Source organism: Meles meles, chromosome 12, assembly GCF_922984935.1.
Source record: "Meles meles chromosome 12, mMelMel3.1 paternal haplotype, whole genome shotgun sequence".
Lineage (NCBI taxonomy): Eukaryota > Metazoa > Chordata > Mammalia > Carnivora > Mustelidae > Meles > Meles meles.
Genome location: NC_060077.1, coordinates 62,303,008 through 62,328,121, shown reverse-complemented (window position 1 = coordinate 62,328,121; position 25,114 = coordinate 62,303,008). Strand labels below are relative to the sequence as shown.

Sequence of the window (25,114 nt, the reverse complement as noted above, 5' to 3'; positions counted from 1 at the left end):
CTACCCTCCTTAAAACATCTAGTAGCTCTCTCCTAAAACCTGCTGTGGGGAAAAGAGCTGTGAGGGAGGAATTTCCTCCTGAATTCTCCCTGTTTGAACAACTCCACTAAAGGAAGCTCTGAGGTCAGAAAGCTATACTGGCTTCTGGGAATCACACACAATAAATGCTATCTCCGTGTGTCCACATCTCGGGTGTGTATGTATGGTTTGGGTATGAAATATTTTGTAGTCAAATACAGGGTACTCCTCTTATTCAAATTGTCTTAGTCACCTCCACAATCAGTTGGCACTTACTCAGAGAAGGTGTTTTTATTAATTAGCTTCAGCAATCCTTAATGAGAAAAATAAGCCTATTCACTTAAAATTAAACTCAAATATCAGTTGTAAATAAGTCCATGAATTCTTTTTTGTCTGGGAACTTTTTCTGGCATTCTCCACTTGCCTTTGGAAGGATGGCCATGCCCCCATGAAGACTGAAGTGGCTGCACCAACAAGTTATAACACACAAATTACCCTGATTCAGCACACAACTTCCACATAGCCTTGTCCTTGAGCAAGTATGCCCTTGTGTGCTGGACTAATCTGGTGTGGTGTTGGTGCAAACCACTGAGGTGATGAATTCTTCTTGATCAAAGAGATGGGAATGTCAAAAGTCTTGAGAGATATAATGTCCGTCAAAGATGTTTTAAAATCCAGTCAAAGAAAGAGATTCACAGGGGACTGAAAGCAGAGATAGAGCTGTGAGAGAGAGAGATAAAAAAAAAAAAAAAAAAAAGCCACCTCCCACATCAACTTCTCTGGGTACCATTCTGCTCCCAAAGAAAAGAGGGTCTTCTGAGGGGTAGGCAGAATGATACATAACACTTTTACCCTGTAAATCAGGCTCTAGTGGGGACTTGAGAAAGGTGAAAAGATTGCCATTGCTTCAGCTCATCTCTTCTATCAGGGGATGACATTACAGGACAGTGATTAAGTAAAGAGGTATTAACAGTCCAGTGGCCAAAAATCCTCCACTGAGGACAGTTTTGGGCAAAAGTAATTAATTTGATTTACAACAGCTACTGGTCCTAGAATACACTTGAGCCTCCTGTCTCTCTGTAATTGTTAAAAAGAAAGAGAGAGCAGAGCAGTGCACGGAGACGCGTTTTAACCCTTTGTTATTTATAGTACGGTTGTCATTCTTATCTTAGTGGTTATTTTATCCACTATATGGTCCTAGGTTTCATTTCATTCAAAAGTCATAATAGTGTCTTAGCTGAAGTACTTACAACTGATCATTAATTTAGCTTCAGGGCATGAATACTAAAGAAAAAAGATACCAATTAAATTTCAATTGGCCATTTTTTTAAAGCTGCAAACAGCAGAATCCCCATTTCAATTTAATTAACTGAGAGAGTTAAAGAAACAAAAAAACTGTACTTTCGTACTTTGTACTTACATTTCTAGAGTTTTCCAAATAATTTCTTTTCTAGATAAACAGGAATTGAACATCAAGAACCAATAAGGAGGGACACTGGGTGGCGCAGTCAGTTAGAGGTCTGACTCTTGGTTCCGGCTCAGGTCATGATCTCAGGGTCATGAGATGGAGCCCTACATCGGGCTCCACACCCAGTGTGGAGTCTGCTTAGGACAATGTCTCCTGTTCCTCTGCCCTTCCACCACTCTCTCTCTTACTCTCTCAAATAAATAAATCGATCTTAAAAAATAAAATAAAATAAAAAAACAAATAGTATTGGCTACATGAGGTCATTACCATTGCCATGATTATGAATTTGTAATGTATTTTGCCACAAACCCAAACAATAAGCTCTGTGATGGTAGAACATACTCTATTTTCTTTCTTGTCAGTTTAAGTCCACCTAGAAAGACAGAGGTCTGTGCTTCCCACGCAGCCTGAAAATCTGTCAAATTGTCCCAGAGAGAAACTCAAAAATGACATTTTTCAGTGCACGAAAGAGAGGTTATTCCTTGTGGAGGGCAGAATATTCCTGTATCAATAGAATGTAATATTCAAGAAAAGGAAGGAAACAAATATAGAAAATTATTTTTCTTTAAGCCATAAAGCTTATTTTCTTCCTTTCTTCTCACATTTGTTTTCCTGTCAGGCCAAAGCTAGCTTTATGTTGAGTTATGGAGTTCACAAAAACTGAGCACTGTGATAGGAGGGTTACAGAGCTCAACCTTGACCTAAAACCACACTGCAATATCTACCATTACTGTACTCTTTTCAGAAATTCTCTAAATGTGAAAGTCTTATCAGAAATGTGACGTTACTGTGACTTCATGTCACTTTGGCTACTTACTTACCTAGAGTAAAGTAAGGACCTGCAGAAATAGCAATTTTTTGTTGTTGTTTAAGACTTTCATTGCAAAAAAATCTCTGGAAGGTGGGTGCTGTTTTCAGGGTATGGGAGAGGAGTGAGGTGCAGGTATTTGGATTTAGAGATGAGGAAACCAGCAACAGTAGAATTCAAAAATTCTATCCATCTATCTATCTGTCTGTCTATCTATCATCAATCTATCATCATTTATCTACCTACATCCCTAAAGAAAGAGAGAAAAGAACATTTGTCTGCAACTCTAGGCACTTAGCACATAGAGAACATTGGTGGATGAACTGATACATTTAGAGATTGGTAATATAAAACAATGCAGTTCTACTCTCAACAAGTTTACACCTTGTTTCATATTTGTCAGAATATGTCTAAATATCTCTAAATACTGTTACAAGAAGTTGTCTTTTCAGTGCCCACAGCCTTCTTCCTCAAAGACCACCCAGATAGGTTGTATTAGAAGATGGGGTCCTTGCCCCATTTCTGCCATGGGGCTGTGACTGGGCAGCTATGTGAGCTCCCAAAGCCTTACTTATCCAAACAATTCTGCAAGTATTTGTTGAGTCCCTTTAATGCTAAGTTCCACTCTAGACACTGGGAATATATCAGAGAACAAAGCGAAGTTCCTGCCAGACCAGAGAGACCACAAATGGACCAACGTGGAAAAATGTCAACAGGAGAAGGTTTGGGAACAAAGAAAAGCTAGGTGGAGGGACAGGCTGCTATGGCAGGGTGTGCAGTTTCCTTTAGGGAGGTTAACAAAGGTCTTCCCAAAAAGGTTTGGTCTAAGAAGAGAACTGAAGGACTTGAAGAATCCAGTGTGGATTCTGGAAGCACTGAGGCCTGCGATGGGAACAAGCTTGATATTTCTCTGGGTGTACAGAGGAGGCCATTGCATCCAGAGCATGGGGAGCAAGGCGGAGGGTGGTGGGAGATGAAGGTCAAGAATAGGGGCTCAGGAAGGATATGGAGGAGGAAGACTGGATTCCACCTAATGGGCTTTGTAGTCATAGTAAGAACTTTGCTTCACTCTGCATGAGAAGAGAAACTATTGTAGAATTTTCAGCAGAAGATGGACTTGATTGTGTTTACATCTGATGCGAATGTGAATGATATTTATATCTACATCCTGGACTGTTATGAAAATGAAATGAGATAATGCCCAAAAAGCCAGCACATAAAAATTGCCAGCAGGCTTGTTCAGTGTCTGCTAAGTCTAAATATACAAATTGTAAAACCTCTTCCAAGTGTTCATCTGTTTTGTTAGTGTTCTTTCCCATGTGGGCTTTATCTCCCAACTAACCTATAAACACCTTGGAAACAGAACCTGTTTTGTTCCTTTCTTTCTGTTAAAGAACCTAGACTTGCACATAGTGGCTGACTTCAGGTTTTTGGGAACTGACTGGTTAGTATAGGTATTAATAAAAATGTCTGAGTGTTAGGCATCAGCCCCCAGTGCAAACAAGTCTTATTACCTATGGGGAGGAATATATGAGCAAGCCTGGCAACAGTATCCTTGTGAAGAATCAGAGCCCGCATCCCTTTGTAATTATTCACATAGAACCTTATTTCCTCCCAAAGGTCTTTGTTTTCCAAATTATCCTCAAAGTATCTAGCAAGGAACCAGATATCATTTTAAACAATATGGTTTAAGATTGTTTAATGAGACTGTGAATGAAAAGAAATGATCCCACAGTCCATATTTACATTTTTTCAAATTTAGTGACAATGTTCCTCCTCCAGCCTCATCTTAGCACAACGGTCTTTCATTTGAAGTCATTCTTTCTGAATTCGGTCAAAATCTGTGTTGAGTCTCCATAGTATGCTCAGAAGGGTTGAGAGGATGTAGCCAACATATGGGTTGTACCCCTGCCTGGGGCCACAGGTGGAAGCAGAACATTGAATCCCACTCAGAGGTTGCAGGTTCCAGCCTGACCATTACTATGTTAGGTGACAGGACCCAGGCTGTACATTACCTCCGGGTGTCTTCATTACAAAAACTGGTACAGGCATATTCTGCATAAAAATCAGAGATGTTGTGATAACCAAAGGTGAAAATATGTATAGAATCATTTCTTAAATTTTCCCAAGGAGTCAGGCTGCCCCATCCCCCAGTAAAGCATACATAAGTATTAGAATTAGACAAACAAAAGTGCAGGTCGTAAATACCATAGTACATTTTTTCAAAGAGTGAATAATATGCATTGTAGTAATCCGAGCTAGACACTTGAAGCAGGCAAGCTTTATAGTGAACTGAAGAGTCACAATTTTCCAATTTTACTCTGTACTTCGGTGTCAGGATTTTGGCGAAGTCTCTCTTTAGCTTCATCTAACTCTTTCACTTGGTCTTTTCTCTCGGTGTTTACCTTTTAAGAATTCCAGGTACAGATTATAAAATCTATATTTAAAATTTATTTAACCAAGAAGATCCTCTTTGTTCTTTTATTTATTTCTCATATATTTTTTCCAGACATTGAATTTTCTTTATTTTTTTCTCCTCTTGAGTCAGAGTTTCTTGACCTGCAGATTCAAGGGTGCGTCACACATGTGCATCACACTTGCTCTCAGAAATTCACCCAGGAGTCCTAGTTTGTATAAGCACTGTCTACCACTGGCAGCCATTTTGCACTTCATGCTTCCCTCATTAATGTGCTAGAAATGTAGCTGATTGCCTCTGTGGCCCCTTAATTAAAGACAATTAAAAGTTGCTGGGTTACCATGGGGATGACTGATTACCCAGCGGAGTTCACATTTGAGAAGATGAACCCTCAATAGTCCTCTTGCATGAGAAACAAGGACTTAGCCCTCAGGCCCCTTTATTTCATTCCCACATACTAGGAAGTTACCTAAGCTTTTATTAAGATTAGAACCCCAGGTCCCTTTTCGAAGGGAGTCATACTCCAAAACAATATCTCAAATGTCTCTTTAGCCCTTCTTTGAAATCTCTTCTTGAATCTGCTATCACAGCGTGGTAGAGCTAGAAAGATACTTAGAAAGCTAGTTAAGCTAGTTAAGCAAGTCAGCCAACTCTGTATCTTCACAGTCTGCACCCTGTCTGCGATTCAGGCAGACAGCCTTCCAGTGTTCTGGCTGTCCTCTCCCTAGTCCTCAGGCCAGGCTGTATTAGCTTGTATGCAGAGTAATGTATACTGTCCCTGACCATTTGCTGCAGTCCTCAGTTGACAAAGACAGGCACAAATGATTTCCTGAATGCTATTTCTCCCCCTGGCCCCCTTTTTGCCTGGTCCACTCCCTATCTTTGATAATTGACCACAGTAAGGAGAAGATGGAGAAACAGAAAATTTAATTCTTCCATTTAGTCTTATTTTTTAGAATTATCATTCTTCCTCCTAGCTCCTCTATTATTTCTCCTTATTTTGCTTTAAGGAACTACTTTCTGTCGGGGAGAATCTTCCTTAAAATGTCACCGTTCACCCATGAATCAGTAACACATGTGCCTCAACTTCCTAGATGGCCTGCCCTTCCAGGGCTACGTGACAGGAGGGGTTTTCCGCACCACCCTCTTCATGGATTTGTACACTGATTAGCCATTGTATTCCCCATGGTCCTCATCCAATCCTAGAATACAGAACCCCCTGGAGAGGAAATCATGCCATACCCAGACAACTCCCAAAATGTTTTGCCGTTATTAAGTTACTCAAAATATATTTTAAGCATTTTATATTTGAAGGTGAATAGAGGCCCCGTGGGCCCCTCTTATATGTATGCATGAAAATTCACAATTTTTTGTCATTTATTTGCCAGGGCATCCAAGACTTTGGTCCTTACTCTTTTCAGCGGATACTATTTTTAAGAGTTTTGGGTAGGTTTCTGTGATCATGGCTGCCTAAACCATTAACTGACAAAAAATGTCTCCTCTGTTCCGTTTGTCTTGTTCTCCTGCAACACTGGTCGCCATGTTAAGAACAGAAATGAACCTTTCTAGAGGCTCCTGGACCTGGCATGGGGGCATAGGAAGATGGGTACACTTAGAGAAAGATATCATATTATCTAAATGGACTGCATGTAGTATTTGATTTGATAAATCAAACCACAGAATAAACCTTATCCTCTATAGTGGTTAGCACTATTTTTTTTCTTTTTCCTTCTTCTTTTTTTTTTTTTTTTTTTTGGATTAGAATTTTAGAATTTCTACTTACTTCCAGTCATTCTTACCATTTAAAATGCCTGGTTTAAAGAGGTAACCCACAAATGAATTCAACCCGAGAGAAATAAGAGAAAGCTGTGTTCGATTTAGTCCCTACATTTCTTCTCCTTCCTCCTACTGCTGTGTCAGTTACTCACAAAAACACATTACATTTGGATTCTAAAAAAATTGATTATTATTACAGTGATATTCTCAAATGCACCCTGCACGTAACACCCCAGCAGTCCTTGATTGATTTGCTACCTTAAAAATAAAATAATCTCAATAATTTTTAAAACCAATAAGCAGAAACTAATTTCAAGAGCCTGCTCTGTGCATGTTAGATCCAGGGCATGGCACTTAGTCTTTTCCACAGATAATGGAAGCATAATAGGTGTGAAAGGCTGACAATTTGGACTTTGTAGGTGGTGAGGAAAGGGTCACTCGTGAGGCCACCTGTCCTTTGTTCCTGCGCAGCACAGCCATGTTTCAAGTAGTCCTGGGGTAAGGTTCCCTCGCACTGTGCTCTCAGCAGGATGCTAGCCTGACCTGTAGAGACCACCTCGGAGAGCGTGTGTAGTTCACTTTCCAGGACCGGCTCTGTCCTTGATCTCCGTGCTGTGACTGACATCAAGGTGACCAATTAGTGGGCACCGTGACGGTGTTTTCTGTGATGTTGTAAGGGCACTAAGGTCACGGTGATTCAGGCCTTGCTAAATCCCAGGAGGCTGCACAAAGCCATGTCTCTGAAGTCTGACTTCAACACAGCATCCCACAAATGAAGGTATGGCTCCTTTTTTGAACTTGACCAGGAACCTGCTTGCTGAGCAGGAGAGTGAAATGCAGCTGCTACAGCAATTTTGAATAGTAAAGACATTTGCTGATTGCCAAAACTGAGCTTTACCCTGTGACAAGGTAAACCGGGTCATTCTCAAGGGGAGATGAAGGCAAGACGACTAGGAAAGAGAAGACAGCTTTCGCAGTTTTAGGGCCTAGAGGACTCTAAGTGAGTAAGCACACAGAAACGTTTTCTTTCACCTTCCTTCTCCACTAAACAATTTGCCAATATTTATTTTACATCAGGGTGACAGTCATGGAATCTTATTTTATGTCTCTTTAAAATTTGCAAAGAGCTTTGCCACTCTAACAACCTTGTAAGCGAAGAGGTGAATTAGCTTTAAGTATCTCATGAAGGAAATTAAGACTTCTAGAAGTCTCCCCACCCCCACCACGACCATCTCGTCTTCTCTACTCATCTGTATTTTTTGCTCCAGCTGTTCGCAACAGGACAGAGCCAGTCCAGTAAGCCCAGGATGAGGAGCTGGATGATTCTCTGACTGGAAGGCCAGAGTATCAGCAGGCAGGGAGCCCTGGGAGTCCCAGGCAGGAGGCCGGAGGCAGCTCTGATGATCAGAGTCTGGCATATGGAAGATCAGAGACTATCGGCGCACACAAGCCAAGGAGCAGCCCAAAGGTGAATTTTTAACTTATGAACAGACAGGTTCTATGATCTGTTTTACTCTACCGAGATAGAATGGCTCTAGCAGAATTGACAGATTTAGCAAATAAAAATATAGGCTATCGGTTAGGTTTGAATGTTGAATAAACAACAACAAAAATTTAGTATAAGCCTGTCCCAAACATTGCATGAGATATACGCATACAATATATATATTCATATACATAAATACATATGAATATTCATTCTTTACCTGAACTTTAAATTTAGCCTGGTGTTTGGTATTTTGTCTGGCAGCCGTACATCCACACTGGGCTAAGGAAAGAAAAGGAGCTGGCAGAGTTCTGACACCGACTGGTAAGTTGTCAGTCAGTGCTGGAGGGCAGGAGGAACCAAGGATATGAAGACTGAGATTTCCAACCCTGCTTTTAGTACATGCCGTCTTACCATTTTCTGTTTTTCTCTCAGTAAAAATTGTATAGAAAAATGCACTGAGCTATTCCTGACATGGAAATCACTCTAGACTTAGTGCTGGTCAAAGGCAGTTAACAGCAGCTACTACTTCCTGTTTGCTTCCTTCTTCCTCTCATGTCCAGAGCCCTCAGAGTTCCTTTTGGCTCCCACTTTCTTGGTCATGTTTCAGGCATTCCTCTCCCACCACCACCACACACACGTACATACACATTTGTAATCTGTTCAGTGTCCCTATCTTCTCAATTTCCTATAAAGTGGCTGAAGCAAATTCCGTAGACCAAGTCGCGCTAAGTCTTAATGCATGGTGATAGGTTCAATTGCCAACACACACGATTAATGTCCTTGAGGGGTTTATCTTGAAGTAATGGGTGAAGTGCAAATCTCTTGTAGCCAGCGAAAAGACGTTTTCAGATTGGGGAGACCTTCACTGTTTCTCAAGTCGGGTGATATTGAAGACTGCTTGAAAGTAGAAATGGCTCTGCCTTCAGGGAATAGGAAACTCTTCGGACTCTGCGGTAACATTTAGCCTAACTTCCAAATGATAGTCTCTGTTTTCCGAGAGAGCTAACATGTAGCCCCACACCTACTTTGATCCTTTGGCCTGCTTCATGAGTTCCAGCCTCACACATGAACTTAAGTTCTGATAATTTCTGCCTATCTGGATGACAATATAACAAATGACAGCACCCCTGTCCCCACCCTTGCCCGTTCTCTATTTTTTTTTCCCCTTGCCCATTTTCAAATAACACAGAGAAGGAAAGGAAAGGAAAGGAAAGGAGGAAGAAAGGAAGAAAAGAGGGAGGAAGAAAGAAGGGAAGGGAGGAAGAGAAAGCGAAAGGAAGAAAAAGAACACTCACTGGTATGTACCCCAAAGGGATACACATGTATCTAGTTATATTATTAAAATAATCCCATGATTTTCGAATGAGAAAGGCTACAAAATGTGCAAATGCCAAGTGTCATTATAATCACAGAGTTCATCTTGCTAAAGAAGCTCATAATTTCTCAGACATTTACAACAGCTATCTCTGCCCCCATGGAGATGAGTTATAATCAGATGCAACGACAGGCCATTGTCTCTGAGCCAAACTCAAAGGCTCTCTCCATTTAAAAAAAAACAACAAAAAAATACCAACATTATTCATTTGTCTTTATTTTGTATGGTGATTATATCTGGGGAACAAGACACCAGACCAAAACATCACAGTACTCTCTGAGGCTGGGCTGCGGATGCCTTTTAATCTAAGAGCATATCGAGGCTCTGCTTGGCATTTGTGTGGAGAAAGGAATAATAACCATTTGCAACTGCAAACCTCTTTCTTATCCCTCTTGGCTATTTACCCTTTCTGTCTTCTCTCCATTTCGCTCTGTTTGTCTTCTTTTCCAAATCTTCCTTCCCTCGCCCACACTCCTCTCCTCTCAGCGCCCTCTTCCCTTCTCGTCTTCTCTCTCCTCTCTCTTCCCTCCTTTCGACGTGCTGGTGCTATGACCCTCATCCATAATGCCAGACGACTGTTTTTTAACTGAAAACTGAATTGCCAGTGTGAGTTTCCAGTGCTCCAGTTTATTTTCAGTCTGGGTTGTTTTGGTAGGATTTCAAACTGTATTTACAAAAAGAGAGAAAATGAGCCCATTAATCTCCTTTGTTTTTTCATTCCAGCTTGCTCTATTTCTTTAAACTTTTTTTTCTTTCTCTGAAATAGACTTTGAAAATAGACTTTGGTACCAGTAGAATTAACCTGATCAAGTTGTGTCAACTGGAATTCCAAGATGCGGAGTCCAATTATCACCCCTATCCTTGGTACGTGACCATGCTGGCATGTCTCCTCGAGGTGAGAAACCCTGGGAGGACAAGAGGAGAACGTCACAGGGGACAGCCCTCTTGAGGTAGACGTTTTTGTCCGAGCTGGTCCTTGCCCACATGTTTCTGTGGCTTCCTGTTTTGCTCTCCCCTTTGTCTCTAGGTCCCTCTCAGCTATTCAAAGCCCTCATTCCTGTTTTCTGCCTTCTAGTGGATCACTTCTGTAAGCCTCAGGACATGTCATAATCTGAAAAGAAAATGAACAACAATAACAACAACAACAACCACCACCAAACCAGCCTCCTGGATGCTATCATACTCTGGCTGCTGTTCTATTTCTCTTCTCCCATCAGAACAAAACTTTCAAAAACATTGCCTATATCGCCACCCTCATGTCCTTGATGCATGCACCTCGTATGCTACTCTGAGCGGTCCTCCCCAGCACACCTGAAACTCTTCTTGTCGGAGTCCCCAGTAACGACCCAGTTGCTAAATCTAAAGGTCAATTCGTGTATCTCTGTTGATCTGTAGAAATGTCGGCCCAGGGTGACCAGCTGAAGACTCATGTATAAGGAACAGAAGCTTCTCTGGGGAAAGAAGGGTTGATTCAACTAAAAGTGTCAGTGCTGAAAGCATGAGGTGAGTTGATGCCCTAAATCTTGGCCCTCTCCAGTTCCCATCAACTGAGAACTGAGATCAGGGTTGCAGGTTTATAAAACTGGAAGAATCAGAAACTAAAAGAACCATTTGTCTGAAATTACAGTGGGGTGTTGAGGATACAATTGTGGAGTAGGGGCAGTAGAAACATTTTATTTATTTGTTTATTTATTCATCCCTCATTCAGTCATTTAAATTTAAGTGTAATTCTCATAGGGTGTTATAATGGTTTTAGGTATATAATGTAATAATTCAACAATTCTATACATTACTCAGTGCTCATCTAGATAAAGGTACTCACAATTCCTTTTACATATCTCACTCATCTTCCCACTCATCCTCCCTCTGGCAGCCACCAGTTTGTTCTCTGTATTTAAAGCTAGTTTTTTTTTTTGTTTGCATGTCTCTTTTTTTTTTCTTTGTTCATTTGTTTTATTTCTTAAATAGGAGGGAAGCCATATGGTATTTTTTTTCTCTGTCTTATTTCACTTACCATTATACCCTCTAAGTCTATTCATGTTGTTGCAAATGGCAAGATCTTGTTCTTTTTCATGCCATGTAATATTCCATTATATATCTGTGTATGCATACATACATATATGTATGTATGTATATATATACATATATATATGTATATACACACGCAATGCATCTTCTTTAACCAATCATCTACTGATGAATGTTTAGGTAGAAACATTATTATGATATATTATTATACATTACGTATTATTATACAATATTATTATAATAATAGTGATGGTCTCAAGAACGGCATCATTATATTGGTGGTGGTTGAACATGGTCATGGAAGTACTAGTGGGATTGGATTGACGGTAACTGGTTCATCTGTCTAGAGCCATTTTCTAATTTTTTTATCTGTGTTTTTCCAATATATTACATATGACCTATCTTCCTATCCAAAGTTGATTTAATAACATATAAATCCATTTCTTGCAAAATCAGGTACTGACACATTAAGAATGTTGCTTTCAAGGCTGCTGGTTGCGAGGTATGCTCGCCCGGGGGGAGCTGGCCCTCTGCTGCTAAATGCAGGCGCCCTGCCCTGCCTCTGGTCTTCGCTTTCTCTCCCTTACTCTTTTCAAGCTGTCAGTTCAGGTTGTCAGTGTTCCTCCTGCCTCTAATCTGCTGTGAACTGAGACAACAAAAACAAGTGTGCTGAAACTGTGTCTAAAATAAGACCAAGGACGGTCTAAGTGAAGACCGTGAGAATAACACAAGAAATTTTGAATATTTAAGATCTCTAACTTTCTCATCTGCCTAGCTAGGAGCATCCTCCCTCACTCTTATGTCACATATGGTATCATGCCTGGGTGTTCATGTCACGCTCAGTATCATATAACTGACTACAGATCCAGTATTTACATTCCATCCCAGCTCTTAATTTCCCATGAGTCCTACAACCCAGATTAATCTCCCATCCTCTCAGGTACTATTGCTTTAAATGTCTACAGTGTATTGGCACTCAGTACAGACTTCCTTATATCTTTATCTTTCTCTAAGCTTATATAGTCTCTACAAGTAATTTATAGGTTTTTTGAGTCAGAGACGACTTTCTTGCTTTTGTTTTATTTTAATTTAAGTGTTTTTTCTTTATTTTGTTTTACTTCAATTTGTTTTGTTTTACTTTAATTGTTTGTTTTACCTTGTTCCCAAAACAATTTTAAGTGACTAACAAAATGACTTAAAATTCTGTAAGATAAATGCATGAAGAAGTGAAAAAATAAGACGTAAAATCCTGGTAGAAGATAAGATGAATTCAAGGATGAGATTAATACACAGAAGTGTTTGCTGTGAAGTTCTCTGCAGTCCTTTAAATGTGTTGCAGTATGTCTTATCTTTCTAGCAGCCAACCCAAAGACGGATTCATGATCAGGTACTTAATTGACAGTAGATGTAACACGGACAAACAAATAACCAACCAAACAAAAAGGCCAGTTGCTCTGGGAAAGCTTACTTTTTCCTCATTTTCATAAAAAAAAAAAAATCTGTATCTATACCTATCTATCTGTCTATCTCCAGGCGTCTTCATAAACCTGAGCCTATGTCAAGCAGTGAACAAAGGTTTAATTTAATGTGTAACATCTACACATTAAATATCAGCAAGAGTTTGATACGGCTATTTTGTATAATGTCCCTCGGCTCAGACTGAGGTACATGATCAAGGATTAGGTTTTCTACATTGTTACTCTCACATTGATTCAGACCATTGATATAAACAATATTCGAATGAAAAACAAGCAGTCTTATGCCCCAGAAAGAAGCCAGCACAAACTGAACACACACATACAGACACCATGTGAATGTTCATTTTAGATTAGTTTGTGCTTTTATTTGGCTCTGAGAGTAAATGGGACATTTCTAATGAGTGCTCATCATTTTGGCAGCCAGACTACGCACAGATGATATGAGCCGCTAACCACCAGGGACAATGTTTGCCCAGATGTGACTCTATCTTACGCTACAAAGCATTGTAAATGTCAAACCCCTGGTTGGTATGCAATTCTCCATTTACCGTACACAAAGCCTGCTGAAGAACAAAAGGTGCCAGATATGGATGTGTAAATCATCATAATGGGACCAAGAGATCAACAACATCGCCCCTTAGAAATAGGATAGCCTGAGGTCATGCTTCTTATATCACTAGCCCCTTTTCCAAAATGTCCTTTTTTGTTTATCCTGTTTTTCAAGAGGCACCACGGGCTTTTTGTAATTAAAGTTGTATTGATTTTGTATTTTTAAAAAAGGATTATAAAAAGACTAGCATGAACCAGAACAAAGGCAGATAATGGATGGTAAACATGAGAAAAGATAGCAGGCCAAAAAATGTGCTCATAATAATTCTCATATACCTGTTCACCAAAGTTGATTCACATACCACTTTGTTTCAGATGCCATCCTGTGTACCAACAGTTTTCAACAGTGATCCTAGTCAGGGACTTCCACTGACTATAGCAATTACGATTACAGGCTTTCTATCTGCAAACTCTTTAATTCATCTCAAAGAGATGTTTGTTCCGGGATCACAAATATAGCAGTTGAAGCTGAGAACCAATGATAAAAAAAACTATTTAGAACTCTAGGAGCCTCCTTTATTCCAGCATTGCTGTTCACCCACAGAACAGTCAGGCTGACATTATCCTCGGGATGCATATTAAGGTAATGATTAATTTTGCCATAATAGCAACAAAGGTAATTGGGAGTACTAAGGAGAAAAACCTGACCACTTCCATAGCTCTGTTCTCAGTGTCTACTCTAACTCTCAGTACATTTTTGGATATTAATTATAGGGTGTAATACAAACAAAAGAACCTGCAGGTAGAAGGAGGTCATCAGAATAGATGTATCAGAAATTTCCCTAACTCCAAACTTCTGAAAATACCTCTCCCAAGGTCACGTCACTGGTTTGCTCAGTCTGTTACTGCATCATGTGATGTCTGCCATGTTCTTCAGGCCTTTCAAATTTTATCTCACCTGAGTTACGTTGCATGTCTGGAGAAGGCAGAAGGGGGCCTGACTGCTGCCACGATGAGCATGGCCAAACATGACAACACCATGTCTGGGATGATAGGGCTGACTCCTACTACTTCTATGCTCACTAAATTGTACAGTCCCTCATCTAGGCTGTTTTCTAAGAGAATGGGGAGATTGTCCCTCTTTGCCACATTTCTTTAACATTTCTCATGTGGACCTACGGAGGATTGCTGGTTCCTCATGTGATATCAACAACTCCACTGGCTATACGCAGGCATCAGGTCACAGAGCTAAACCAAGTTCAGAGGTCATGCCGTCCTCTCTGTTTTCCCCTTTCCCTACTCCTTATTGCATTCCTTCCCGTTACTCCTCAGGGCCTCATGTACAAATTCCCTCCCTATTTCAGTCGAAACTTAGGTTTCGAGTCTTCTGCAAATCAATTCAGATAAATGAATTGTTGTTATTTGAATCTGTTTGTATAGGAGATTGAAACTAAAGAGAAAATGAGATGTTAGATTAGCCATGGTTTCCATAGAGCTCTTTGTTGCTTACCAACTAGCATGCATAATGGGCATTTGACTGAGACAATCAGAGGGGTTCCATAGAAGAGCTAAACGAAAGTGATTGATGTGATACGTGCAAAAATTAGAATGGAAAACTTCAGCATTTAGAGTCAGGAAACCTGTGATCTAGGTACAGCTCTGCTGCTAACTAGTTGTGGGATCCTGGGAAATATCATTTAATTTCCTAGGCACGAGTTTCCTGTTTCTGTTAAGTGTAGGAAAATGGAATCTCCGAGTCACTTCCAGATTCTGCTTCTAGGAGAATAAATCGCTAGGCTCATTCCTTGGTACCAAGCAGAGATATGTTTTCTGGATGCATCTCTGAAGACTTGCTAGGTCCTAAGGGGAAAGTCCACAAGCAGTCACTAAACCAGTATTTAAGAAATACCTGCTTTTTCAAGCAAGGCCTTATGCCAAATGCCATGGAAAATTCATAGACTTTTAAGACATGGCCTTTCCTGTAAAGTGATTTTAAGAGAGAAAAGAGCCATGAATGTGATGAGGACAACATGTGACTCCTAAAGCCAAATGAGTGGAGTACGCTCATCTGTGCTTCGGTGTGACTGGCAGGAAAGATTCTGGGACTTGGAATTGGACACAACAGGATTCTAGGTAGAGGCAAGAGAGTGAGCAAATGCATCTGTGGGAAATTATCAACAGAACAAGTTGGTGGTATGCTAGCTGGAGGTGATTTTTCAAGAGAAGAAAGTGCAGTTGTCTTGAGGCAGTCAAGGAATTCCAAGGGAAGACATTTGGAGTTCATCCCATTCACCTAACAAGCTTTCAGAGGTTTCTGCTCTTACCACGGAGAGTGAACAACTGTATTCTCGAGATAAAGATTTCCTTGTAAAGATAGAATGTTGATTCCTTATTAACCTTTAAAATCTGAGGTGAAGCTGAGAAAATCTGACTTAAAAAATAAAACAGTGACATCACCAGAGTCTTTTAAAAACATCTATGAATGTCTGTAGTTTGAAAAAGCTCATGGGGGACCTCTTCTCGGGCAGGAAGAGATGAAGAAACAAACATGAATATAAACTCTACATTTGGTTTGTGCCTTGAAGCCATTGGCATTAATTAAGATTCTATGGCTTCCAAACAATTATGACATAATTAAAGTAAGATTCTTTCTACAGTAAAACGATAAGAAATGACTTTTAGAAACCGTGGGAACCATTAAAACAGCACATCAGTATCAAAATGAGCAATATTTACTAGTATTAGCACTATTAAAATGCCTTTTGAAGACAAACTTGGGCAATTATTACTCAGAAAAACTCACATTTGGAGATATAGAGCAGTGATAATTAAATCCCACACTCTATATATCTCTCTTTTTTGTGTTTGACAGAACAGAGTCTTTAAGAGAATCTATTTTAATGGCATTGAATTAGCAAGAAATTCAAACAGAGAAAGGGCACTTAGCAGGAGGTTGGGATTCAAGGAGACACAACTCTCATTATTATTATTGTTGTTTTTATTATTATTCTTACTCTTTTGGCGGTGCTAAAGCTCTATTTGTGGGATTGGTACATGCACAAATAAGTTCAGCCTCTGGCTCATAAACTTTCTCTAATGGGTGTAGCACACCCTTAATTAAAATGGACAATGTGCAGCTAAGCTGGATGATTATGCAGGTCTAATAGATGGAGCACTTGAGACTTGGGTCATTGGTTCGGATCAAATGGTGAGCCCGTGTCCAGCTGATCAAAAGCATCTTGCAAAATACAGTTAGGACTTCATGTGAATTTTAAGGTTTTGAATGTTGGAAAGGCAAAAACATCACTCTGATTAAAGATCGTTTCAACACAGGTGAAACATGGCTTGTTCTCTTTCTAGTACACGTGACTTTGAGCACAAGCACGAGATGTAGGTATGCTGGGGTGGGGAGTAATTTAAGTGAGAAATAGTGGACAGGGAAGAGTCACTTTCTATCACTCAATGGATCATAGGATTCAGGCATGGTGGCCTATAAGACAGATTTACTTAAGAAATAGAGGGAATTCAATTATCACTTGTAGCCCCCAACCACCATTTCCAGCATTTTTTTTCTCATTTTATTTATTTTTTCAGCGTAACAGTATTCATTCTTTTTGCACAACACCCAGTGCTCCATGCAAAACGTGCCCTCTCCATTACCCACCACCTGTTCCCCCAACCTCCCACCCCTGACCCTTCAAAACCCTCAGGTTGCCCCAACCTCCCACCCCTGACCCTTCAAAACCCTCAGGTTGTTTTTCAGAGTCCATAGTCTCTTATGGTTCGCTTCCCCTCCCCAATGTCCATAGCCCGCTCCCCCTCCCCCAATCCCACCTCCCCGCAGCAACCCCCAGTTTGTTTTGTGAGATTAAGAGTCATTTATGGTTTGTCTCCCTCCCAATAAAGCTGTCATCATCAAGACAGCATGGTACTGGCACAAAAACAGACACATAGATCAGTGGAACAGAATAGAGAGCCCAGAAATCGACCCTCAACTCTATGGTCAACTAATCTTCGACAAAGCAGGAAAGAATGTCCAATGGAAAAAAGACAGCCTCTTCAATAAATGGTGCTGGGAAAATTGGACAGCCACATGCAGAAAAATGAAATTGGACCACTTCCTTACACCACACACGAAAATAGACTCCAAATGGATGAAGGACCTCAATGTGAGAAAGGAATCCATCAAAATCCTTGAGGAGAATGCAGGCAGCAACCTCTTCGACCTCAGCCGTAGCAACATCTTCCTAGGAACAACGGCAAAGGCAAGGGAAGCAAGGGCAAAAATGAACTGTTGGGATTTCATCAAGATCAAAAGCTTTTGCACAGCAAAGGAAACAGTTAACAAAACCAAAAGACAACTGACAGAATGGGAGAAGATATTTGCAAACGACATATCAGATAAAGGGCTAGTATCCAAAATCTATAAGGAACTTAGCAAACTCAACACCCAAAGAACAAACAATCCAATCAAGAAATGGGCAGAGGACATGAACAGACATTTCTGCAAAGAAGACATCCAGATGGCCAACAGACACATGAAAAAGTGCTCCACGTCACTCGCCATCAGGGAAATACAAATCAAAACCACAATGAGATATCACCTCACACCAGTCAGAATGGCTAAAATGAACAAGTCAGGAAATGACAGATGCTGGCGAGGATGTGGAGAAAGGGGAACCCTCCTCCACTGTTGGTGGGAATGCAAGCTGGTGCAACCACTCTGGAAAACAGCATGGAGGTTCCTCAAAATGTTGAAAATAGAACTACCCTATGACCCAGCAATTGCACTACTGGGTATTTACCCTAAAGATACAAACATAGTGATCCGAAGGGGCACGTGTACCCGAATGTTTATAGCAGCAATGTCTACAATAGCCAGACTATGGAAAGAACCTAGATGTCCATCAACAGATGAATGGATAAAGAAGATGTGGTATATATACACAATGGAATACTATGCAGCCATCAAAAGAAATGAAATCTTGCCATTTGCGACGACGTGGATGGAACTAGAGCATATCATGCTTAGTGAAATAAGTCAATCGGAGAAAGACAACTATCATATGATCTCCCTGATATGAGGACATGGAGAAGCAACATGGGGGGGTAGGAGATAGGAGAAGAATAAATCCAGCATTTTTTAAAGACCATAGTGAGTTTGTTTCTGAAAAAGAAAACGAATAAATTTCCTCCAGAAGTATTAATATCCTAAAATATGTGTGAAACATATAAGATACGAACAGGAAGGATGAGAAGAGACCAATGTTATTCTCAAAAATATAGATGAAAGGGATGAGCAAGATAACATATAAACTATCCTCAGGGCCCAGTTGTGAAGTTCGTCTCTGTGTCAGAATGTTTCTAACTTTTTTTTTTTTTTAGTCTGAATTAACTGGTCTAAACCACTGTGTTTAGACTAAACCAACTACCATTTCCATTATACTATACAACATGGGAAAGAAAGCACATTTATAGAATCATTTTCTACAGTTTTAAAGGAAATAAATTCTCTAAGTCACCTAAGACCCCCAAAGTTATAACTACGGTAGATTTTAGATCATCGTTCTCTGCACTTTAAGTGTTTTTAACTGTTGTCAACAGATGGCTAGACTGTAGAGGAAATGGAAATTTCAAGAGGATAGAATCCAAACAAAGGGGGGTATATCTCATTCTCACCTTTCAGCAGGAAGGGCCAGGAAGGTAGAAGTGCATGGCAACTGTGGTGGAGGGCTGAGGGTGCCCTTACTAGAAAGCCAGGTGATAGATCTGAAATTACAATGCTGAGTATTAAAAAAGTAATCCACTTTCGATAACGTGAATTTTCCCTCTTAGCATGCCATCCGCATACATGTTTTTCTACTTAGACCACATCAAAGATAAACAAAGTTGATACTAGTGAAGTGTTAAGGACTGATTTTAATCAGTGAACTACTGCCCTAGGGAGAAGAGTCCAGGGTGAACTGAACTCAACTTCAAGATACAGAGGTAGCTGGGCAGTTTAAAGAGAGAGTTAAGCAATAGCGGGGAAGGGGGCGCCTGGGTGGCTCAGTGGGTTAAAACCTCTGCCTTCGGCTCAGGTCATGATCTCTTGATCACGGGTCTTTATGGTCCTGGGATCAAGCCCCGCATCGCACTGGGCTCTCTGCTCAGCAGGGAGCCTGCTTCCCTTCCTCTGTCTGCCTGCCTCTCTGCCTACTTGTGATCTCTGTCAAATAAATAAATAAAAATCTTAAAAAAAAAAAAGAAATAGGGAGGGGTGGGTGGGGGCTCAGTAATCAGGGAAACAGAGCATTATAAAAAGTGGGAAGGAGACACTGATCCATGTGAAATCCATCTTCTTTCTGCCTCAACACATTTTTTGCCTATTGTTTCACTGGCTTGCAGTCTTGCCTTTTCCATATCCTAGTATCTCTTATTTTCTTTTTTTTTTTTTTTAAAGATTTTATTTATTTATTTGACAGAGAGAGATCACAAGTAGGCAGAGAGGCAGGCAGAGAGAGAGGAGGAAGCAGGCTCCCCACGGAGCAGAGAGCCCGATGCGGGGCTCGATCCCAGGACCCTGAGATCATGACCTGAGCCGAAGGCAGCAGCTTAATCCACTGAGCCACCCAGGCGCCCCATAGTATCTCTTATTTTCTACTCTTTGTTGGTCCATTTCATCCCACTTGGAATTCATACCTTCTTGAAGCTTCTATAGCACTTAGAATCCAGACCTCACAGCCAAGCACTTGGACACACGCTCGCCTAACTTCCATTCTTTTTTTTTTTTTTAAAGATTTTATTTATTTATTTGACAGATAGAGATCACAAGTAGGCAGAGAGGCAGGGAGAGAGAGAGAGAGGAGGAGGAAACAGGCTTCCCGCTGAGCAGAGAGCCTGATGTGGGGCTCGATCCCAGGACCCTGGGATCATGACCTGAGCCAAAGGCAGAGGCTTTAACCCACTGAGCCACCCAGACGCCCCCCTAACTTCCATTCTAATTGGGTCTTAGCCTTGTCTCCCTGTTAAGGTTAAATAAACCTCAGTTAAGGTAGTTTCTTTTGTAATTCCCTTGTGGCATTGCACAATGTTGGGCACATGATGTTTATGACTCGCAGAGCATCACTGACTGAATACTTTTGCAGAAAAATTTTAATAAAGGGGTGTCTGGGTGGATCAATCAGTAAAATGTTTACCTTTGGCTCAGGTCATGATCCCTGAGTCCTGGGACCAAGCCCCATGTCTGGATCCCCTGCTCAGTGGGGAGTCTGCTTCCACCCCCCCCCACCAACTCATGCTCTCTCAAATAAATAAATAAATAAATAAATAAAATCTTTTTAAAAATTGTAAATAGAATGTCAATTGGGTTATGCTAGGCTAAGCTAAAATAACAACTCCCCAAATCTCAGTGACCTAGAGTTACAAAGGCTTATTCTTCACTTGCCCAAAGTTTGTAGCAAATCCTACTTTCCCCAAGGCAATTGTTCTTCATGGAACAGCCCAGCTTTGTAGTGTCTCCACAGCCAGAGTCAAGGGAAAGAATTATACAGGAGAGTCTTGCACAGGCAATTATATATTTCTACCACTTCTTATATTTTATTGGTAAAAGCAAGTCACAGGGAAATGCCAAGACCAAAGGTTTGGGAGAGGCTGATTCCTTGAAGACTCAGAAAGGGGAGTACCAGAAATACTAATAATCAGTTCTAATATTTCACTTCTAAGAACCAGTATCAGACCCGAAGTAGCAGAAAAAACAGTCTTCTATAAAGAGCACTAAAAGCAAAAAATGCTGATGAAAATATGCCAGAGAAAGAATTCGGAGGCAAAAATACATACCATCTGATTTTAACAATCACAATTAAGAAATAATATTTTTAATACATACACTTCATTTATATTTTAGAAAGCAAAATCAAATGGATTATTTCAGTGAGGATGAATCGAAAAGGGGGGGCATATCAAGGGTATGAATAAGAAACTGAAAAAACATGTTAACAAATGAAATAAGTGCGGCATTTGATAAAAGCGAGGCTGGTTGCAAATTAAATTCATGAAATAAAAAAGAAAGCTTTATGGAAAAGCAAAGTAGAAAAAAAGGCTAATTAGATGGTAACATAGACTTGGGATGAGCAGCATCTGACAAGGAAAGATAAGCAAACACCTTGAATTATTGAGTGTATACAAATCAGCATGTCTCCACTCATTCCTGTCAAGGTTACTAGGAGTCAGACAAAGAGATGAATGACACACACCTTCATTATTTAGGCCAGTTCTCCATTCTGGCTGGAGGTGATTCGGTTGCCCAGATAAACCATTTAATGTTTATCCCCAAGCAATGGGTCAGATAGCAATTTATCTCATTTGGTCTCTAAAGGAACTTAAGAAAGAGAGAGAGAGATAGAGTGAGAGAGAGAGAGAGAGAGAGAGAGAGACAGAGACACAGAGAGGAAATTGCAAGCTCTGTTATCCAACATCTGAATTCCGAGTTAGACTGATCTTTTTCACCACTAGCTTGACTGAACTCTGGCTAACCTTTTACCTATTTTAAATGTTAAAGACATTTCTATACATGTAAATTTGGTCAGCAAAAATAGCTAAACCTGGGATGGGAAGTGCCTTCTGGAGAGCAGTGAACATCATTCTATTAAGCTGTTTTTGTCATAATATCATGTCCTGGAATCGCTTAAATATAGATTAGTAAAAAACAGAAGTGTGTATCCCCAGGAAACAACCTTGACAAACTGATTAATCTAAACACACTGAGTATTTCTACGGCCAAGTTAGTCATGAACGATGTTGCTTTTGGGTCACCAAATAGTGAAATAAAAATTGAGACTTTAAGACGCCTGGGTGGCTCAGTTGCTTGAGCAGCTGCCTTCGGCTCGGGTCGTGATCCCAGAGTCCTGGGATCGAGTCCGACATGGGGCTCCTTGCTCAGCGGGGAGCCTGCTTCTCCCTGACTCTGCCTGCCACTCTGTCTGCCTGTGGTCCTTCTCTCCCTCTCTTTCTCTGACAAATAAATAAATAAAATCTTTAAAAAAAAAAAAGATACTTCAAAACATACAGATATCTGGCACTATATAAGCTAACCATCCCAGTTGGAACCTGCATTCCTCCTCCTACTTTTAACCAGATATGTTGGCTTTCATATTGTAAAATGTGGGTTTGCCTAATCATTTTTGACTGTCCTGGTAAAATATTGCCCTTTGGAATTTTCATCTACCTTTGCCTTAACAATTGTTGTGCTTGGGTACTAATCATACCTTCCTTTGAATTTAGGGATGTTTTATGAGAGTTTATGGAGTGTCTCTTTCTCAATTGAGTGGAAAAGCCTGGTCAAAGGGCCATGTTTTCTTCATGTCTGTGCCCTACCACTGACATAGCTAGCACCTGGCACAATGCCTTCTACATCATAGGCACACCACAAAAGCTTGTTGTAGTATACTGATGGTTCACCCCATTGTGCATAAAGCCACGTCCTGATAGTTTCATACCGTATACATACCACCATTGGACCACTTTCCCCCCTCAATCAAGACTGATTATTTTCTCCTTCTAAGGGCATGTCAAGCACCTGTTTTGGGCTTATTCCCAAAATGGAGACAATAAAGATATAAATAAAGAAATTTCTGCACTGCTCCAGATTGAGCAGGTACGTTTTCAGACATAGTAAACGTTACAAGTCAGGAAAGGCAAAAATTTGAAAGCAGCAAAATATGTGGTCCATAGCATATCACAAACATTATGGAAGGTTACTCAAGGAAGAAATTCATGTGAGCTGAACAGGAAACTAGAATTCTTTCCAGTAAATCCCCATTTAGACACTGATTTCAGCCACGTAGTTCAGAGGCTAATGTTAATACCTAGCTATGCCCAAATATGTAAAAAAGTTAACATCTGCAAGACTATTCAACTACAGGGGAAGAAGAGAACTAGTTTTGTTAAGATTACATCTTTCCTATTCATTTCAAGAAAAGAGAACAGAGAAAGTTTATTCCACAGTTTCATGGGCTACTTTATGCCAGCCATAACTTATAACTACTTATAACTTATAACTATTTTTGCCAGGAATTCAGAGTCTAATTGATGTGTAAATGTACAGGAGCTCAAGGGATCTCTCCTGTGGCCAGGAAGACTAGGGAAGGGATACTTTTAGAAACAGATTTATCATAGTCTAAACCACAAGTCCCCAATCAGTTCCATCTCCCCCTTCCATGATGGGACCTAGTGAGCTGTAAATGGCATAAGGCCTAACCTTACATGGCCCATCATTCCAGATCTCTGAAGATAAACACTTAATTTTCTTTCCCATGACAACTTTTTTAACATCGCATTTGACGGGTGGGGGTGTCTTATAAATAATGCATTTATACATTTCTCGTACTTCTGGAGGCTCAAAGTCCAAGATCAGAGTGCTGACAGGGTTGGGATCTTGTGAGGATCCCCAGTTGCAGACTGCTGACTCTCACTGTAGCGTCTTGTGGCAGAGAGCAGAGGGCTAGCACTGCATTTTGAGGCGGTGCTACCACAGTTTGAAGAACACATTTCAGAATGATTAGAATAATAAGCATTGTCCCCTAGCCACAGATTTTCTACAAATGAGCAAATTTGTTTAAATCACACTTTCTCTTTAGAATTAGAAAAAAAAAATGCTTTGCACTTACACTCACATAAATTTATAAACTAGGTCTGCCCTTCAAATGAGATAGATACATTCTGCAATGTTTTCAAATAATCAAAATAAAAAACAAAAATTTATTTTAAGTAAAATTAATATGTCTCCCTCCTAAAAACTTTTGTTATGTTTTCCACCTTAGTCCCTGACATTGCTTTGGAGACCTTTCTCTGCATGACTTTCCTTCCTCCTCGAAGGTAGGTGCTTTAGGGTGGGAACAGTGGATTCTCTGTAACTCCTTATGTAATGCCATCTCCACAGCAGTACCAGGTAAATCCTTGCTGAATGAACTGATCCAAGGTGGACCGTGGCCTTGACTGATAAAGTCCTTGATCTAATTTGGTTTTCCTTCACACACAAACAAGCAGAATGAAAAAAGCTAAAAGCATCGCTTTGAGTTGAAGAATGCCTAGAGCAGAGAAGACAAATTAAAAAATGAAATTATCACCACCCCTCCAGCTGTTTCTTCGTCACCTGTGATGAACCTTGGCTTAGAGAAGAAAAGTTAAATGGAATTTTTAGTCCTTTCAGTTTGTGTGCTTCAGTGCACGACGACTGGGTTCTCACTGAAGGGCACTCCAGCTTTGCATTTGTTTTCTTCTGGACAGGTTTGCTAATGCGTGTCCAGGCGACTCTCATGATAACCTGCCGGTCTGGCAGTTGGTTGGTGTCCCCGTGTGACTGCTGTGGCCCAGCCACTCCCTAGCCCTTACTTCAGCGGTGCGAGCTGCCTTTGGCCTCATCTGGTGAGCTGGTGCTCAGACATAGTTCGGTAGAATCCTGTGGCGGAAGCCTAGAAGGTTCGATGTGAGGAGAAAATCTGTATCCTACCGACTGCGTGTTCAGTAGGCGACACGTCCGTGTCCTCATTCTTCTAGCTAAGATCCAAAGCTTCCGGGAGGAAGACAACGAAAGCCCACACTGGTTTCTGAGGAGTGCACAACATCCCTCCTCCTTTTAGAGGCTCTTTTGGTTTGCGGTCCCATGCCTTGTTCAAGCTGCAAGCTTCTCTGTAGCTTAGGTCAGACATGCTGTGCCTCTAGCCAGCTCCA

The 25,114-nt window shown here is 40.6% G+C and overlaps 1 pseudogene; it reads right to left on the bottom strand.

The window, feature by feature from the left end:
* Positions 1-24,701, bottom strand: part of LOC123953909 — a 170,622-nt pseudogene extending 145,921 nt beyond the window's left edge.
* Between the last annotated feature and the right edge of the window lie 413 nt (positions 24,702-25,114).